The 21,511-nt window shown below is 40.8% G+C and overlaps 1 protein-coding gene across 1 annotated transcript in view; it reads right to left on the bottom strand.

The window, feature by feature from the left end:
- LOC126334902 (galactoside alpha-(1,2)-fucosyltransferase 2-like) overlaps positions 1-21,511 on the bottom strand; it is a 103,038-nt gene that overhangs the window by 4,159 nt on the left and 77,368 nt on the right. The window lies entirely within an intron of this gene.

Genomic DNA, 21,511 nt, shown 5'->3' with positions numbered 1-21,511 from the left:
ATTGCTCTATCGCTTCTTGTTGTGAGATTTTACCTAACCTTTTTCGTTTTTTCCGACATTTGATGTCTTATAAATTGTGTTAGCTGTCCAATTTCTTTCTCAGTTTTTCTATTCTGATCTGTAGCCTGTGTTGCCATGCTGGTTTTGTGGGTTTCTTCTGTGTGTTGGTTGGTTCTGAGCTCTGTCTAGTGTGTATATTTAGTGTAGTGAGTGCTCCTATATAAACCAGTAGTTGTAACTCTTCCATGGTTGTGTTTTCATTCATTTTGTTGTGTATGATTGTGTTGATAGTTTTTATTGTTGTTTCGACTTGTGGGTTATTTGGCAGTCTATGCAAGAATGGTCTAATGTCTGTATTTGTGTCTTTGTATTCTATATATGTCAGCTGAAATTTTTCTTCTATATCTAACATGTGTGTCACTTCGTGTTCTATTTGTACTTGTTCTGCTGGCAGTCTGATTGTTTAATTGATGTGTGTTGTTCTTTGTTTGTTTTTGCTTTGGGATGTTTGAGTCCATTACTGTATTTTCTTCTTCTTCTGATTGCACATTATTTTGTTCCAGTATTTGTTGTACTTGTTGTTTGATGTTTTCTAACTCTGACTGGGGTATCCTGTTATTTTTTATTATTACACGGATCTGATCAGCTAGTCATTGTTCTGTTAAAAATTTTAATTCTGGGTATCTGGTAATAAATGTTGTGTATACTTGTGATCTGTATCCAGTTGTGTTGGTTCCTAGGTTTGTTGCTTGGTATTAACAGAACATGAGGTGTCGATTAACTTCATCTGACCATCTCATCCTCTGTGTTTGTTTTCGTTCTAGGGTGGATGCAGGAAGCATATCCTGCAAAACACCTCTATTTGGATTTAAATCATTTTCCAGTTGGCTAGCAGTGTCGTTACCATTGTGGGCGGGCATAGGGTTCGAGCGTCGTCCCCGACCATGACGGCGCTTGTCCGAGGCTTCTTTAGTTCTGTCCTGAACCAACTAATCACACTAAAAGGGGGGTTAGCCCTATTAGTGGTTTGTTCTTTTCGTCGCCTTTTACGACTGACAGAACATACCGGAGGCCTATTCTTTTCCCAAGCCTCCACGGGGATTATTATTATTATTATTATTATTAACTCTAAATCACTGAAAAATTGTTTTATTACTATTTTATTTGACTAATACTTATGTTTGTCGCATCGTCAGCCATTGTAGAAGCATATACGGTGCTCTTCAGTTGTACAGATCACCCATTGTACACAAAACAGACCAGGACACTGTTGCAGAAATGACTAACAAAGCATTCTAAATTTAAAATTACAAAATCTCCAAGATTAGTGACAATTTACAGGTGCTCTAAACTTAGTGCGAATCTCAATTCATGCTTTTAATAGTTTCCACTACAAACTTTGTCTTTCAAAAGATTCAGTTCGTATGTGAAGTATGCTGGTGCAAGACAGTCAGCACTCACAGTGTAATAGGAGTGGGCAATGGTAATGTTACCACCGACAGCGATACTAAAGTAGAATTAATAAACCAGATTTTCCAAAGTTCTTTTAGCATAGAAGATGCAGTAAATATTCTATAAATGAAATCAACAGTTGTGAACATGAGACCCATATCAGGGATATCAATTTATTACATGATTTTGGAGCATAAACTGTGTTCAAAAATTATGAAGTACCTCGAAGAAAATGAGCTATTGGCACATAACCAGCTTGACTTTAGAAAATATCGTTCTTGAGAAACACAACTAGTTCTTTATTTTCACAAAATGATGAGTGCTGTCGCCAGAGGATCTCAAGTTAATTCCATATTTCTACGAGTGTTGGAACTTTAAAAGTGGCGAGTATTAATTTAAAACATACACAGAATAGATTCATGTTTCAGAGTCTTACTTTCCTTCAAAGTAGTCACTAGCATTTTCTACAACCAATTGGCAACGATGTGGAAATAGGCAATCGGATACGCTTAGCAGCTTCACTTGTGTGAACAGAGTGGAGCAGTCTATTGGTCGACGGATTTCTGTAACAGTTCTGAAGCGAATGCCGTGAAGTACTTCCTTCAGTTTAGGAATCAAGCTGAAATCACAAAGGCTTAAGTCCAAGTCTTCTGGTTGGTGGTACAGCACTAACCATTACCAGTGATCGAACAAATCAGTCACAACTTGCGCCATATGCGCCTGAGCATTCTCCGACAGAAAATGTCATCGCTTCTTTCCCTAAACTGTTCATTTTTGGAACACAGCCTGTGATCTGCGTCATAGGCCCTCTGTTGTTCTTAATAAGCATAAACGATTTAGGGGACAATCTGAGCAGCAATTTTATATTGTGTGCAGATGCCGCTGTCATTTATAGTTTACTAAAGTCATCATAAGACCAAAAAAACTAGATAAGTGATTTAGACAAGATATCTGCACGATATGAAAAAGGAACAGTTGAACCTGAACAATAAAAGTTGTGAGATCATCTCTTTGTGCACTTTAAGCCGATCCATTAAAAATGACGGTTTGGGCAGTCCGAGACATGGACGGGGGTTGTGTTGTTGCCGGTTCCACGCGGGGGTTGCTGTAAGCGCATGCATGTACTCCGCGCTTGAACAAAACGTGAATACCGGAAACTATGTCTCTCGCTTGCTTGTGCAGAATTTGTCGCTTACCACAACCATCAGCCGTGGCAACTCGCAGCAAATGCAATAAAATTTCACTAAAAAACTCGCCATGATTTCGTATAATGCTCACAATTGGGTATGACATTCAAAGCAGAGCGCTGAGAACAGTACTGAACTCACTGGTTGTCGGAGAATGAGTGACGTAGATGTGCAGAACAAGACTAAACTAGACCGCAATCGTTCATGATTCCACTTGTAAGAGGAATCCGTTAAATTTTTGTTACACGACAAATGACCCAAATTTAAAGGTTGTCAATTTAACAAAATACCTACGAATTACAGTTACGGACAACTTAAACTGGAAAGGCCACATAGAAAATGTTGTTAGGAAGGTGAATCAAAGACTGCGTTTTATAGCCAGAACATTTAGAAGATGCAACATATCTTCTATACTCTACAGAAACTGCCTAAATTATGGTCCGTCCTTTTCTGGAGTATTTCTGTGTAGTGTCAGATCTTTACCAGAAGCATCGCTGGAGGACATCGAATAAGCAAGTTATTTATTTTTTTAAATTATCATTCAATAGAGAAGAGAGTATCACCGGTATGGGACGTTAATCATTAAATCAAAGATTTTTTTCGTTGCGGTAAGATCCTTTCGCAATATTGCAGTCACCAAAATTCTTCTCCAAATACAAAATGTTTTGTTCACCCTCACCTACATAGGGAGAAATGACCATCATTGTAAAATAAGAAAAATCAGAGATTCCTCGGAAAGATTTAGGTGTTCGTTTTTTTTTTTTTTTTCATGTGCAATTCAAGAATGAAACAGTGTAGAAATAGTCTGAAAGTGGTTCTGTGAACACTCTGCCAAATACCTAGATGTGAATTTTAGAGTAATCATGTAGATGAATGTTTTCTAATGTAATCTACATATCTTTCTGTTGTCAAAATCGATTTTTCCTATATACTAGAATCCAGAAAGAAATTTCGTGTTCTGTCAACCCAGTTTTGGCAGTAAGTGGGGAGACGGCAATGTTTATGCACGTGGCACGCTTTCGAAGAACACTTTTCTCGGAACCATTCGTTACATACAATGGCTGACATCGAAATAAGTGTCCAAGGAATAGAAAAGCAACTGAAATCACTCAACAGAGGAAAGTCCACTGGACCTGACGGAATACCAATTCGATTCTACACAGAGTACGCGAAAGAACTTGCCCCCCTTCTAAAAGCCGTGTACCGCAAGTCTCTAGAGGAACGGAAGGTTCCAAATGATTGGAAAAGTGCACAGGTAGTCCCAGTCTTCAAAAAGGGTCGTCGAGCAGATGCACTAAACTATAGACCTCTATCTCTGACGTCGATCTGTTGTAGAATTTTAGAACATGTTTTTTGCTCGAGTATCATGTCGTTTTTGGAAACTCAGAATCTACTCTGTAGGAATCAACATGGATTCCGGAAACAGCGATCGTGTGAGACCCAACTCGCTTTATTTGTTCATGAGACCCAGAAATTATTAAATATAGGCTCCCAGGTAGATGCTATTTTCCTAGACTTCCGGAAGGCGTTCGATACAGTTCCGCACTGTCGCCTGATAAACAAAGTAAGAGCCTACGGAATATCAGACCAGCTGTGTGGCTGGATTGAAGAGTTTTTAGCAAACAGAACACAGAATGTTGTTATCAAAGGAGAGACGTCTACAGATGTTAAAGTAACCTCTGGCGTGCCACAGGGGAGTGTTATGGGACCATTGCTTTTCACAATGTATATAAATGACCTACTAGATAGTGTCGGAAGTTCCATGCGGGTTTTCGCGGATGATGCTGTAGTATAAAGAGAAGTTGCAGCATTAGAAAATTGTAGCGAAATGCAGGAAGATCTGCAGCGGATAGGCACTTGGTGCAGGGAGTGGCAACTGACCCTTAACATAGATAAATGTAATGTATTGCGAATACATAGAAAGAAGGATCCTTTACTGTATGATTATATGATTGCAGAACAAACACTGGTAGCAATTACTTCTGTAAAATATCTGGGAGTATGCGTGCGGAACGATTTGAAGTGGAATGATCATATGAAATTAATTGTTGGTAAGGCGGGTACCAGGTTGAGATTCATTGGGAGAGTCCTTAGAAAATGTAGTCCATCAACAAAGGAGGTGGCTTACACAACACTCGTTCGACCTATACTTGAGTATTGCTCATCAGTGTGGGATCCGTACCAGGTCGGGTTGACGGAGGAGATAGAGAAGATACAAAGAAGAGCGGCGCGTTTTGTCACAGGGTTATTTGGTAACGTGATAGCGTTACGGAGATGTTTAGCAAACTCAAGTGGCAGACTCTGCAAGAGGGGCGCTCTGCATCGCGGTGTAGCTTGCTCGCCAGGTTTGGAGAGGGTGCGTTTCTGGATGAGGTATCGAATATACTGCTTCCCCCTACTTATACCTCCCGTGGAGATCACGAATGTAAAATTAAAGAGATTCGAGCGCGCACGGAGCCTTTCAGACAGTCGTTCTTCCCGCGAACCATACGCGACTGGAACAGAAAAGGGAGGTAATGACAGTGGCACGTTAAGTGCCCTCCGCCACACACCGTTGGGTGGCTTGCGGAGTATGAATGTAGATGTAGATGTAGATGTACTAGGGCGCTACCGATAATGGGAGATTAGTACTGCCATCTACTGAGGAGTCTCACAAACATCACGACACTAGTTCTTAGTTGTCAACTATGGGGACATGACACTATGCGCAGAGACTTCCTGCTCTTTTTTCCAAAATGTAGGGACACAGGGAAAGATTTCCGGTCCTTCTGTAAAATACAGGGATTTTTTGTTCAAGAAAGAAAACTTACAAAATAAGAAATTAAAAAAGAAAAAAGTGGCCAAACTCTATAAATTTTAAACATTGTGTGGCGAAACAAGCGCTGTATCATTTGAGAGATAAAGAGACGAGCGATTATAGCGGGACTTCGCCAGTTCATTGTTACTAGCGCAACGTCATCATAACGCGCCTGTGTGTAGCATACAAAGTATTGCGTCATAATCTAAGGATAAAATTATAAATTCAAGTAACTTTTCCAAACTTTGTAAATATATGCTACAGTATATTAATATTAAAAGTGTTCAATCTCAGAATGATCAGATGAATATGTTTCATTAGATACGTTGTTTTAAGAAAAAGTAAGTGGCGATAAATAATAAAGCTAGAAAGGCAAATATTGTTAAGAGTGTGCAAACATATATCACAATAAACTGTTTCAATTCTCAACGTAATCGGAGCAATATTTTGATCAAAATTAGCGTTTTTACGAAATACTTAAGGCACTAAATATTAAACTCAGAAAGATGAAAATTCGTATATAGCCTCAGTTTGATAGAAAAACATTGACTATGTGACTCCATTAAGCTACCTCTAATAGTATTCAAGTACTTTACTAAAAACTAAATTTGGAACTAAAACGTCTTTAGTCATAATTGGTTAAGTATCATTTGTATTAATGGTAGAAAGTTCTAATTGCAGAATTTGATCACATCCATTAACTAATACAGTTATGCCAAGTTTCAATACTTTCATGCAAATAACAATCAATAGAAGGACTCTTAAAGAAGTAGTTCTAAGGTCATATTCTACTGTCGATTCCATTCTAAAAATAGTAGCTGGCAAAGTTTAAATGCAATCGAGCTGAAACTATTTCGGTAACTAAGAGCCAAATTAAGTTTAATTATGTAAAAATTATGAAGTTTGTAAGTTAATAAACAGCAGAATTATCAAATAATGTGTTCAAGAAAGAAACCATTTAGATGCCTCTACCTGGGCACAGAGTGGTTTGACAGCAGATGTTCTGTTTGGCCCGTCGAAGCAACCATGTACAGTGTGATCACGAAGATAAGCAAATATTTTAATATGTTATTCTACACGTAAAACCAAAGAAAAAAGTTCATACAAACATAGGTCCGCAACTGTTTAGTTGTGGAGACACGGCTAATAAAAGACTTTGCCTGAAATTTAGCAACTTCGCTAACATGATGCTATTGCAAAACTGTACGAGGTTAAAGTAGAGCATGATTTTCATTTATTTTGTTGTAATTGATCTGGTGAATCGAATAAAACATGTCCCAGACCATTCCTCCGACCTCATCGGAAGTTACAATTGAGGACCTGCTGTTACAGTGCTCTAGGAAGAACAGAAGACCGCAAAATCGACCACAAATAAGGAGCATTGGACGGACCTCTTACAGTGTACGTTATACTGTTAATGGCTATGGCAAGGAGGGTGACATTGAAACACTGCCCTGGGGAACACTATTCTCCTTGCACAAAACCATCTGCCAGCACGTTACCAACTCTGTACCTAAAAAGGTGTCTTGAGAGGAAGGGCCGACTGAAGGCGAGGAGATGGCCATGAGCCCACGAAAGCCCCACTGATGTAGCTTCCTAAGAATATTGTGCCTCCAAGTAGTGTCACACACATTACTGATGTCAAAAAATACCCCTGTACAATACTGTTTACGTAGAAAAGTTTACTGGATTTCTGCTTCTAGCAGGATCAGGTCGTCGGCAGTTGATCGACATCTCCTGAATATACAGTGAGAGCGGTGAAGAAGCTGCCTGGTTACATAACAATGGCCCCACAACGAATTCTTCAGTCACATTGTGATAGTCACTAATACGCGTATGTTCCTTGCACGCATTCGCCGCATCACATGGTCTTCACGTTCCCACAATTGCCCCAAACAATGAAGACACCTAACTGCACTCCCTACAAATGGTTTTATACGTTCATCATAGTTCATACCGATTCCGAGTGTTATCCCTTGATATTTAATAGGTGTGAGTGAGCCCTGTTGTATGAAGCTAATGCTGCACTCAGAAGCTATAAAACTCTTTCGCCTACTCTAGTCGTTTATCTCGTATTTACCCACACTGAAGATAAGCTGTTTTTCAGTACACGAAGTGGACGTTATCTAAATATCTCAACAAACACTCAACAGTGACGCGTGTGCCTAACAGAATCATCAGCAAACGACTTGCGTGTGCTGCCCACCCTACATCTACATGATTACTCTCCAGTTCACAATTACGTGCCCGGCAGAGGATTCATCGGACCACCTGCAAGCTATTTCTCTATCGTTCCATTGTCAGACAGCGCCGGGAAAACGAACACTTAAATCTTTCTAGGCGAACTCTGATTTCTCTTATATTGTTATGATAGTCATTTCTCCCTATGTGGGTGGGTGCTTACAAAATATTTTCACACTCTGAGGAGAAAGTTGATGATTTAAAGCTTATGACAAGACGCTGCCGCAGCGAAAAACGCATTTGTTTTAATGACAACCACCCCAATTCGTGTATCATATTCATGGCACTCTCTCCCTTATTTCGCGACAATACAAAACGCCCTTCTACGAATTTTTTCGATGTCGTCTGTCAGTTTTATCTGATGCGGATCCCACACAGCACAGCTAAACGCCAGAAGAGGGCTGACAAGCGTGGTGTAAGCAGTCTCTTTAGTAGACCTTTTGCACATTGTAAATGTTCTGCCAATAAATCCGAGTCTTTGGTTTGCTTTCCCCATAACATTCTCTATGTGATCGTTACAGTTTAAGTTACTCGTAATTGTAATCGCTAAGTATTTAATTGAATTTACAGCCTTTAGATTTGTGTGACTTATCATGTAACCGAAATTTAGCGGCTTTGTTTCAGTATTCGTGTGGATGACTTAACACTTTTCTTCATTCACTGTGAGTTACCCCTTACCGCACCATACAGATAACTTGTCTAAACCATTTTGCAATTGGTTTTGGTCATCTGATGACTTTACAAGACGGTAAGTGGCACCATCATCTGTAAGCAATCTAAGAGGAGTGCTCAGATTGTCTCCTAACTAGTTTACATATATTAGTAACAGCAGATGGTCTATAAAACATGCATGAGGAACGCCGGATGGCACATATATCCTAGTCGATGACTTTCCGTCAGTTACTACGAACTATGACTTTCTGAGAGGAACTCAGGTATCCAGTCGCACAACTGAGGCGATAGTTCATAGGCACGCAGTTTGATCAGAAGTCGCTTGTTAGGAACGATATCAAAAGCCTTCTGGCAATCTAAAATTAAGGAATCAATTTGACATCCCCTGTCGATAGCACTCATTACTTCTGTTTCAGAAATCATTTTTATGAGCAGTGTGTAAGAGCGATACCGTTATAGCTGTGTTGTCAGTACATACTAGACGTTACCTATGTTATGATTAACTCTCACCACTCAGGAGGACATACTGGGTTCTACGTGTCACAAATTCTTTGAACCTAGTACATACATACACTATTGACCATTAAAAACCATGAAAACGGCATATAACAAAACGTCCAACTGTCATGGAGTGTACTACATGCTTGTGTGTGTGTGTGTGTGTTTGTGTGTGTGTGTGTGATTTATGGGCGCTCAACGGCGAGGTTATCAGCCCCCTTACGAAAATGAGTGGAAATGTTATAAAAAAAAAGTAAATCTTACGTAAATTATACTCGCTCTTTAATAATCTCAATCACTGCCCCCCACACAATCACATTATCTCACATCCAAGCTAAATAATTACACAGGGATATGTGTCTGGGTGATCACTTGCAAAAAACATGGATCAGGCAGCCATCTTGATAACAGATTAAAAAATTACCACGTAAATTTCAGGGAACAAATCGTACATTTCACAGAACCTTAATAGTCGTACAACATTCTTGTCGCTGTCAGTTAAAAAAAGAGGACAAATCTGTTGGTAAATTAGCTGCTGCCATTACGTTGTCTATAAAACACAGTTTACTAAAATGTGACACACTGTAAAGCATGCGCCACTAGCACCACACATTCTAGGTCACAAGGACCACACATTGTAGGAGCCTGTGTTGTAAGCACTTGTGGCCAGCGTGATCCGCTAATGGAGGGTAGCGTGTGTGATCTTCAGGTTACAAGACCTAGCTGATCCGTAAACCAGGCACCCATAGTCTACCAGCTATCTCACGAAAGCCCTATAAAACTGGAGCATATGTACTCTGTCGACTCCCCGAGATATGTAGCTAAGGCATCTTAAGATACTCAGTGCCTTCTGGGTTCTTACTTTCAGATTCCTTAGGTGTGGAAACCATGATAGCTTTTAACCAAAAATAAGGTCCCGAAACTTAATGTAGACTTTAGAATGTAAACTGATGTCCCTCATATGCAAGTAAAGTAAATTAAAAGTACAAGGACACATACACACTTATCCGAAGAAAATATAAAGTCTTTCTTTGCAGGCTAGTCCTCCAACCTCTTTGCTGTAAGTTGTAACTGACGATCGCTGTCATAGTGTAGGAGGAGGGACAAAACACTGAAATAGTCTACAAATAAGGAGCACTGCACAGGACTTCTTGCTGTAGACGTTGTATCTTTCATGACTGTGGAAAAGATCTACATCTACTTCTGTTCCAGTCGCGTATGGTTCGCGGGAAGAAAGACTGTCTGAAAGCCTCCGTGCGCGCTCGAATCTCTCTGATTTTACATTCGTGATCTCCTCGGGAGGTATAAGTAGGGGGAAGCAATATATTCGATACCTCATCCAGAAACCCACCCTCTCTAAACATGGACAGCAAGCTACACAGCGATGCAGAGCGCCTCTCTTGCAGAGTCTGCCACTTGAGTTTGCTAAACATCTCCGTAACGCTATCACGTTATCAAATAACCCTGTGACAAAACGCGCCGCTCTTCTTTGGATCTTCTCTATCTCCTCCGTCAACCCGATCTGGTACGGATCCCACACTGATGAGCAATACTCAAGTATTTGTCGAACGAGTGTTTTGTAAGCCACCTCCTTTGTTGATGGACTGCATTTTCTATGGACTCTCCCAATGAATCTCAACCTGGTACCCGCCTTACCAACAATTAGTTTTATATGATCATTCCACTTCAAATCGTTCCGCACGCATACTCCCAGATATTTTACAGAAGTAACTGCTACCAGTGTTTGTTCCGCAATCATATAATCATACAGTAAAGGATCCTTCTTTCTATGTATTCGCAATACATTACATTTATCTATGTTAAGGGTCAGTTGCTACTCCCTGCACCCAGTGCCTATCCGCTGCAGATCTTCCTGCATTTCGCTACAATTTTCTAATGTTGCAACTTCTCTGTATACTACAGCATCATCCGCGAAAAGGAACTTCCGACACTATGTACTAAGTCAACACTTAAAACACCTACTAGGTAAGACTTAAAACACTTACATGGAGAACACCATTCTGCTGGTCAAAACTATTTGACAGCATGTCACCAGTTCAGTACGTAAATACGAGCTTTGATAAGAACGATCGATTGAATACGTGTAGGTGACTACGAAAGCATCACTGGTAGAACTGTTGTAGAATACTGTGGCTCCAAGTAGCGTCGTACGCTTTACTTATGTCAAAAAATACCCCTAGCCAAAGTTGTCTACGTAGGAAAGCCCTCTGGACAGCTGCCTCTAGCAGGGTCAGACTATCGACGGTGCATCGATATACCTGAATCCAACCTGAGAACGGCTAAGGGCAGTCTGTTGCTAATACCTAGACCAGGTGACACTTGACCATTTGTTTCAAGATCATTCCTGCACTGCTCGTTAACGTGCTACTACTGTAACTTTTGGGAAGGTACACCTGTAACTTTCAGTCTTTTGCTGGTTTGAGGAGAGGTATAAAATTTGTCTCCTTACACGCGTTGGGAAACTGTCCTGTCTGTCATATTGAATTAAAATATTCTAGGAGGATTTCTTTTAATGACTTTTGCTAGTGTCGCAGCAAGCTGTTTGGGCGTGACCAGGGGCAGCTTCACGAGCCTCAGACAGTGCTGAATCCTGCTCCCACCTGGAGGAAGGGCAGTTGTATGACTGAGAATTGTTGGATTTGAAGTACAACTAACCTCTCTCCATGAAAGCACGGTAGCAGTGTTATAGGTAACCGACAACATTCACCAGCAATCCGTCTGATTGTTTCCCATACTTTCGTAGAACAAGTGGCGCGCTTGACAGTGTCGACAAACGCTTGTCATGACCTCTTCGTACTCTCCTTGATTATGCATCGAGATTTGGCTCTCGCTACTCGTAAGGCTGCGAGGCTTACCTTTATTAGGCACTTAAACTCTTGCAGAGCCGCATGCCTGACCGAATTGCTGAGTGGCACTTTCAGTCCACTGAAGTACAGGCCACCTTCAAAGAAGACCTAAGGACATCGGTATGGTAAAGTCAGCGGCATAGTGGATCACGCATGTGATGTGGTCCACTCATTCCTGCACGCTGCTTCGATATTTAAGCACAGCATGTTGGCCGAACAGCATCTGGCTTTTTCTATTGATCGTCCATCTTTGCTGCTTTCTATCAAAGTTTGATCCAAGTGGTAGGTGGATCCAGAGCAGAATGTGGTTACATGCATGAAGGTCACCAGTAGATTCTCAGTGAGCAGAATCTGCGAGGGCCAGAGAGCAGAAAGAGGGGTTTATGGCTAAGGACGATCAGTAGCAGTGTTAGAATGTGTGGGATTGCACGTGTTAAGATCACACAGATCCTGAGACATCATGAGGCTCTAAAACTCGATCCCTGGGGCAAGTCAAGTTTGAACCCCTTGCTACATTACAGACAATGAAGTCATCCATTTGGGGACATGGTTTGGAGAGTTGCTATGTCAGATCTGTGAGAATCTCAGTGGCTTCTTGTGGTGGCAAGTGCAGAGGATATATATTCTTTGACCCACACGAATTTCAACTACAATTGCTTTTAGGTCAGTAACAAGGGAAAGGGCAAAGGAATGGAGTGTTTTATTTATAAACACAGCTCATCATTGTGGTGGAGCGTATAGCTTCGTAGCACAAGGGCTTCAGTGAGTTTAAAATGTGTTTCTGCGCTAGGAGTTTCAGTTCCTCCACGTGCGTCCTGTACCCACTGGTATTCTACTGTAATATGGGAGTCATTTGATCTGTGAGGTTCTTCTTCCACCCCGTCTTTCTGCCTGGGTGGAGATCCTTCGACGATGGAAGCTTAGTATAGGGGACGGATGTTTGGCTCAGACAGACTTCGTGTTCAGGTATCTCTAAAGCCGAATCATTAGAACTGTGGGATAGCATGAGGTCTACATGGACTGGCTTACCCGACCTGTCTCTCTACTATGGTTGACACTTGCCGTTTGGTTCGCTTGGCAGAGGAGACTTCAGAGGAACTCTCTTGGCAATGGTAGTGGCAGTGCTGGCCTGTTTAGTGGAGTCTGACAACTGAAATACTGGAAGTTCTTCTGTGTCTGCAACCGTGGCCTTTTCGAAGGTTCTGAGGGTGGGGGAGCTGTATAGGCTTTGCAATACCAGCACTGTTGTAACTGCAATTTTGCACTTCCTATACCTTCCTTTCTTCAAGGTAGACACTGCAGTCTCGACTTCATGTGCGGCTTTTCACATTTGCCGCTAGTGGCTTCTCCCTCACATGCTAGAGTGGCATTGCCGAAGTTCTGGCATCTAAAGCAACGCATTGTCTTGTGTATATGAGGACTCGTGGTTAAGCGAAAGTAACGTGCGTCGATAGGTTCTGGAAGCGTTGTCATAGCTACCAACTATTCCAGATTATCCATAATTATTAAGGACTTATCACCTTCATTACGGAGTTACGGAGAGATACTGAAAATTACGGAAATAGACATTATCGATTTCATGTTTTAAAAAAATCGGAAAATTTACTGTTCGCTTTCCTCTAGGCGTATGCTACGAAAATGTTTTACAGATTGTAATGATTTCTTTTCAGAGTACGTAGTAAACCTGTCTACGAACGATTTCGGCGTACAGGTCTAGCGCGACGACGTCTAGCGGTGGAACTAGTTAAAGTGGTAGACACGCCGTCCGCGCGCGGAAATTAACACCTGTGAATCTGGGAAATGCGTACTAGGCGGCCATAACGCGCGCATGCGTCTAGAATATAGTCCTGTGATATTTACATAAGAGAACAAAAATTACATAATAAATAATAACAAAAACAATAGCTTATTAAATAGGGACCCCGAGCTCTCAAATTTTTAATTCGAATGACTGACTCTAAGAGTACAAAAAAAAATCAAACAATTCCCTTCACTTGGTATTTCCAATGATCAGGGTATTTTCGTCTAGTGCGCATGCGTGGAAACATGCAGGATTATACCGCGTGCATTATATGTAGACCGCTGATATTTTCGATAATCGTTACATTGTGTTCGGTGGTAATATTCGTCCACTTAGAATTCGAAAACTCTGTGTTAGCTGCTAAGGGAAGTTTTAGTTATTTGTTAAAATGCAAGGAATTATCAGTATTTTTGTTTCGTCACCACCTGTTAATAGTGTCCGTAGAGAAAAGTCTGATAAAAATAACAATGCGAAATTAAATAGTAGATATCCCGAGTGAAAGTGAGAAACACTGTACCAAAATCAGGTAGTATTATTGTGGAACACCAAAGTGCCAGTACAGTGGATGGCAGTGAACGAAAACATGTAAAACTGGACAGAAATTTCGGAAACAGTGTAGTAAACAATGAACATATTTGGTAAAACCAAATAAATGAGATGGTCGTGATGATTTATGTCGTCATGTTCTGTCTAAAGTACATGTAGACCTAACTAACCTTCAGTCTTCATATGTATCATTGTTACATTTGGAATAAAACCTGATGAGGAAGACTCTGTCACCAGTGCTGAAACGATTTTTAGTTCATTCATTGTTAAACAGGGCCTGCCAATTTCTTGTGCATATCATACTTCACAGCTGTTCAAAAACGTTTCTTGAATCTGAGACTGTTAAAAAAATACAGTTTTGGAACAACTAAAACAACTACAGTCATAAATTCTTTGTCATCTGGAACACAATGATGTAGTGGAATACTTAAAAGAAAACACCTTTCCTCTTGCACCTGATGGTAGCAGAGACGTTAAAGATGTGAATTGTCGTTACTTACTTTGATGTTAAACCAGGAAAGATTTGAACCACAATACTATCCTTGCTGGAATCAGGTTTAAATACTGGCAAAGGAATTTTTAATCTGTTGAGTGGCGAAATGGTAAGGAAAGGAATTCCCTGGAAAATTGCATTTCATTTGCATGTGATAATGCAAATACAATGGTGAAACATATAAAAGAAGTTGCTGCTTTTTTAAAAGAAAGTTGAGCCACACGTAAGAATTGAATCTTGTTGATGCCAACTGCTTCATTGAGCTGCATAAAAAGATGCGAAAAGCCTACAATATTTTGATGCTGAAGAATTTGTAATGGCAATTTTCTACTTTCTGCAAAAGAGTTCAAAAAGACAGAATACTTTTTAACTTATTCAAAATATGTATGGCACTAAAACCCACAAAATACTGAAGTATTTTTGTATGTGATGGCCCTCTCTACTCCAATCAATAGAAAGAATAATTGAACTGTGGGAACCTCTTGTAAAATGTTCAACGATGCAGCTTCAAAAAATGTAAACAACTCTCACTTACCTAGAGAGCGCCCTGTTCTAAATGATCCAGTAACTAAGCTATATCTTCTTTTCATGCCTAATACCCTTTCGTTATTTACCAAAGCAAATGTGTTCCTTCAGAAAGAAGAACCAGTAATTCAAAGAGTTCATAGCACCCTAAGTAACTTATTTAAAAATTTGATTGTGAGATTTATCACTCCTTCTGCGGTACCTACTTCTGGTAGTTCGCTGGAACTGAAATTTAAACAAAACAAAAATCACAAAGGGGATGATATTGTAATCGGTGTAGAAGCAACATTTCTCATAGCAAGCTCTTAAAATCTGTAGTTACAAATTTTTATGGAGACGTCAGAAGATTTTTCATCAACTCATGTGGTTACGTCAAAGAAAAATTTCCACTACATTATGACTTTATAAAAAACTTAGAAGTTATAGATACAGGACCTAGGAATGGCAAATCTTTATCGTCAGTTATAAAGCTGAATGAGCTATTTCCTGATTTTCTGAGTGGTTGCGAAAAGAAACACTAGAATTGGAATTTTCAAGATATCAGTTTGATGACTTTGGAATAGTGGAAGAAGAGAAAGCTGATACTCCTCGATACAAAAAATTTGCTATGTGGGGTGCATCAGGCATTTAAAAGTAGCCATCATTGAGCAAGTTTGTATTTGCATTACTGCTCACTCCTGATAGTAATGCTACCTGTGAGAGAGTTTTTAGTACTGTTAGGAAAAACAGTACTGAATTCGATGTAGTATGAATACAGGAACCTTGAGTGATTTAATCAACAGTGAAATGAACCATTTATCTTCAGGAAGAAGGTTTTACCAAAATAATTTTTCAAAGGATCAGTTTCAGGCTGCGAAGAGTGTAACAAGATTATCGCTCCAGAGAAAATTATCGTCAGTCACCAGGGAAGATTCGTATACATGTAGTGGCAGATCCAGGAAGAAGGGGCAGTGTATGAGAATGAGTTGTAAATATTTTTGTGTAAAACACTGAAGACGCCTATTTTTTCATGATGTAAGTGGATTTTGTTCACGTGTTTTACTTTACTTTTAATTAATAAGTTGAGGGACATACGTGTATTGATTTTGCAGTATTTGTAAATTACAGAAAGGTTTCTAAAGCACCTTTATCTTTACTAAGCTAATTTTTAACTTTTTCCCCTTAACCTGATTGTTTTCATTTACAATTGTTTTAATTACTGGAAAGTCTTCTTTACTTAGGGCCAGGAAGTGTGTGAAACACAGTGTTTAAAGGCCTAAAACACAATTCTAATTTTTAAAATTTTCCGACTAAATCGCTCCAGGCAAATGCCGGGCTCGTTCCTTTGAAAGAACACGGCCAATTTCCTTCCCCAGTCTTGACATAATCCGAGCTTCGGCGCCGTCTCTAAACGACCTAGATGTCGATGCGACATTAAAATTTTCCGAGGAAGAGCTCGCGAACCTGATTACACATTTCCCATGTAATTAACAGCCACTTCTCAAGGTTGGCTGCTATGCGTAGTGCGACTCAAGGTAACAATGATGCAATCCTGTTTCACTAATTTGCCATCTACCTTTCCCAACACAGTTTGCACATCAGCTGCACTTTGGTCAGTTCTTTTTTTGATATCTATAATATCCCTTCATGAAGCAACACCTTTGCCACAGTTCAATGTGTTGTGTAGCTTTGTCTCGATTCCCCGAGGCATTTAGCTACCTGGAGGTTTGTTGCCTCTTTGGAACTGGATGTTTCAACCAACAGTGTCTCATTAAACAGTCGCATTATAAATTTTAAGGTGCCAGTAATTCCCTCTTTCCTTTTTCAGCGTAGAAACGTGAAACCTTCTTTAAGCTGCCCTCTTTTCTTTTAACTAACAAACTCACATTTCTTGTAGCAGTATGTTATCTGTACTATAAACTAAAGTATTTGGAACACTTCTTCTTTCAGAAGGACTGGCTGCACAGTCTTTTTAGCTGGTATGGGTGTTGATACTAGCCCAGTCAACGAAGACCAAAAAGTGTCGCTAAGGAGAAAAACTCGAGCAGGAGCAAATTTTTGTACAGTTGTGGGGGAAGTGTTGTGACCAACATGCGAATGCCCTGACCAGTGGTGTGTGAGCGTAGACGTGGAATGGAAGGGGCTGAGGGTGTGGTAAAGGTAACTTTTTTCTAGGTTTTCCTTGAACATCTCGGAAGTCGCGGCTTCTAGCGAAAACGATCCCAATACATTAATTTTCCTACAAAAAAGGTCGTATTCTTTTTTCTCTAGGAGTAATAGTTTCCAAGTTGGTAGAAATTGAAAAATCTCAGTTCATAAAAAAAAGTGTTTGAATGGTGCAAAATTAATGTTTGTTATTAAATGAAGTGGACTTGAAACAAATATTAAATGTATGTACCACATCTAAGTGCAGTAGAACCGAATTGAGGAATAAATTGTATTCTGGGAATGGAAAGAAGTAGCGTGAGTTATCGCAGGTTGCTGAATTAAGTCTGCAAAATGATGATGGAGCAGGCAGTTCACCATTCTTTGTACCGCAAAAACAGCGCCATAAAAACTACTGGACATTTCACGAAGTCATATAGACCCATCCAAAGATCGCCTCATGAATAACTGGCGACGCGATGCGCAGACACTCTGTGGGAGAGTGGGGATGGGGGGGGGGGGGGGGGGGATGTTTACTTTCCACGAAGTGCGTCGAAACTAGATTGAATACAGCTATGAGTTTCTAATTATGCAAGAGCAAGAAAAGCCTATGAACAGGTTACACGCAAATCTCTGCACACTGTGCTTCACCGTTATGGAGGAAATTCATTGTTAATCCTTATCTATGGGAGTTGTAGCTTCCTTCCGGGAAAGGCAACTTGCTCCACTGCTTGTTTTTCAGTTTACAGACAGACTTCATATCCGCACTCCCCACCGTCTGCAGGCATTTCCTGTCCAGGTCTCTCATAGACAAAATAGCATTACTTAGTTCGTGTTTATATAGTGGAGTTACAGGGGACAGGCAAAATAATGTGAACATCTGTACTTACTTGGGAATAGTTTATTAATAAAGGGTTGGACCCCTATTTTCCCGAAATAGAGCTGCAATTCTTATGGAATACTGGCATTTAATGACTGTATAGTCTCCAGTGGAATGTTATGCTACTCTTCGATGGGAACGTCTTCTAATTCCTGTAGAGACGATGGAGGCGGAAATCTGCTCCAAAGTCTGCGCTCTATGGGTTCGATAATGTTCAAGTCCGGGGATTGTAATGGCCAGGAAAGACGCTGCAGTTCAGTTGCATGCTCCTCACAGCTTTACTGTCCTGGCTGTGTGAATGGTGCAATATCATCCTGAAATATGGCATCATTGTTGGGGAGCAACATTTGAATCATGGGGTGCACCTGATCACCTAAAATGTTCACATAATCGTTGGCTGTAACACGGCTTTTGGGAGTAATGATGGAACAAGCACAATACCATGATATAGCTGCCCGCACCATCACGCTTCCACCTCCATGCTTAACCGCTGGAATCAAAAACTCAGTGTTGTAGGCTTCTTTTGGCGTTCTCCAGACGCAAAACCGGCTCGATGTTGTAAATAACGAAAAAGGTGATTCCTCGGACTGTATGACGTGTTTCCACTGATCAGCCGCTCAGGATTTGTGCTCCTGACACAATGTTTAACGCTTCTTTGTGTTGGTTGTCGTCATTAATGGTTTCGGTATAGCAGTTCGTCCACGAATATTCGCTTTATGGAGTTCTCGGTGAACAGTGTTGCTAGATACTGTGTCTCGAAGATGGTTATTGAGCTCTGCAATCATTTTAGCCGCCGTAGTTTTTTCTTGTTTTGACACAATTCGTGTTAGCGTACGACGATCTCTGTTGTTTAGTTTTGATTTGCACCCACTATTAGGTTTACAGCACGATGTCTGTCCATGTTTTGTGTTGGGTGTCATGACTGTTGAAACAGTTGCTCTTGATACATTCGATGAGCTGGCTGTCTTGGTTACTTATCCTCCAGCTAATCGGGACCTCACCATCTGCCCTTTCTGGAACTTTGTTAGATCTTCCATTGCACGTCGACCTCGACCTCTGAATGCAAATACGTAGTGTGCACTACTCGTAAACAACCTGCACTGATGCCTAGTTCGTACTGAACACGCACAGTCCAGCACTACGCGTGCCTTACCTGCGTTATTGACCGTCAAATACAACCATCCCATTATTACCACTGTTCACATTTTGCCATAACGGTTCGAAACTTCACCGGCGCACAAAAAAAAAAAAAAAAACATCTCATGTGAAGCACCAACAAGGACGTTTGTCTATGTTTATTAAAGGCTTTAAAAAATGTGGAGCATTACTTATTGAACGACCCTCGTACATACGAATGTGGCACCGTTAAGAAAAAAAAAAAAAAAAAACTGTGCCTGCTATGTAAGAGAGTGAAGCATCGCGCCATTAAACCAATACGATCTCCAAACTTTCTGTAAGGCACATATCCTGGTATCATTTCTTCAGTTGTTAATTTTCCTTATAAAACGACTCCCAGTCTTCGAAAAATGAAGTTCCTCGCCTTATACAACCCCCATGCCTTCTACTGGCGTCTACTAGAATTGGTGCGGTAGGCACGGCCCATGGCCCGCCTCAGTTTTTGCTATGACTTGGTAGCTGCTGCGTCTACACACTATGTTATCATTTCATCATCTCAGCCGGGATAGCTGTTTTCCTAACTACTATCAGGAGATCAGCACTGGTAAGTTGCTACCGTACTTTATTTAATGCGATTCTGATGCCACAGTTTCGTGTTCTTCCGTTTATTCGCCCAATTTTTCCTGCCTAGATTAGGATGTTTCTCGGTGATGACCCGTAATTATCTAAGATTATTGATGGCTCTTGCAACATCCAGTGCATGTGATGATGGCATGATATGAGTTTTATAGAATCGTATTGGTGTAATGGATTAATGTAATCCAGCCAAGTGAGTACGTTTCTGTTTCCTTCATTATATGTAGCCGGCCAAGGTGGCCGAGCGGTTCTAGGCGCTTCTGTCGGGAATCGCACGACTCCTACGGTCGCAGGTTCGAATCCTGCCTCGGGCATGGATGTGTGTGATGTCCTTAGGTTAGTTAGGTTTAAGTAGTGCTAAGTTCTAGGGGACTGATGAGCTGAGATGTTAAGTCCCGTAGTGCTCAGAGCCATTTTCGTAGTAGGTACTATTACTTTTCACTTAAGAGCCTTTCACATGTATTAGGTTGATGCATAAGTTCACAGCGTATATGGTTTGTTTTTGGTATTACGAATACCATGAGTTTATTTATCGATTGTAATTTTTCATTTGTAGTTAACTGTTGCTTTTTGCGTTTACATATTGTCATTTTGTCGTTTGAGGTACTGAATGCAGCTGTGGACGCTAGAAACTGGAGTGTCAAGTGGAGAAATCGGAATGTTTCCGACATATTCTTCTGTTTGGGTTCACTCGAGTGGTGACAGGCGCTGAGGCAGCCAGAAACATTTGCTTCGTGTATGGGGATAACGTCATTGAACAGGCCACGGCAAGGAAATGGTATCCTTGTTTTAAGCAGGATCGTTCTGACATTAGTGACTCTCCACGTTCAGGAAGACCTTCGGGGTTTGATCAAGATCGTTCAAACGCATTAATCCACAATGATCTACGTCAGTGTACGCGCAAACTTGTAATGTGATGAAATGTAATCGTTCCACGATCGTGCGGCATTTGCACGCAATGAGGAAGGTTTAAAAAACTGGCGTATGGGTACAACATGCTCTAAGATAAATCACAGACCATATGTGCTTCTTTGCTTGTACGCCATCAAATCTCTCGTGAACAACACCGAACCATTCCTATCCCGTATTATTAGCGATGCAGCGCGGAGTGGTCGCGTGGTTAGAGGCGCCATGTCACGGATTACGCGGCCCCTCCCGCCGGAGGTTCGAGTCCTCCCTCGGGCATGAGTGTGTGTGTTGTTGTTAGCATAGGTTAATTTAAGTAGTGTGTAAGTCTAGGGACAGATGACCTCAGCAGCTTGATCCCTTAGGAATTCATACACACATTTATTATTACTGGTGACGATAAATGGTGTCTTTATGCTAACATAAGGAAAAGAAAGGAATAATTGACCCCAAACAAAGTAGCAACTTCCAGTACGAAGTACACAAACGCTAATGTTACACATCTGGTGGAACAGAGACGGTTTGGTGTACTAAGAATCGCTTCCTCGAGTGTAACTACCACATCTGATATTAACTGTCAACAAATCAGGTGTGATGCCACTACACGACAACGCCCGCCCGCATTTCTGCTAATTTCGCAAGATACACTATACAGAGTTGCTTTGAGAAGCTATTCGCGCCCACCTTATTCACCTGATCTAGCACCCTCTGAATTTCACCTTTTTATCTCTCTATCGAACAACCTTCAAGGAACTTTCTTTCTGGATGGA

Source organism: Schistocerca gregaria, chromosome 2, assembly GCF_023897955.1.
Source record: "Schistocerca gregaria isolate iqSchGreg1 chromosome 2, iqSchGreg1.2, whole genome shotgun sequence".
Taxonomy (NCBI): Eukaryota; Metazoa; Arthropoda; class Insecta; order Orthoptera; family Acrididae; genus Schistocerca; species Schistocerca gregaria.
The sequence above is the reverse complement of the archived record's forward strand: the minus strand, read 5'-3'. Positions and strand labels throughout refer to the sequence as shown.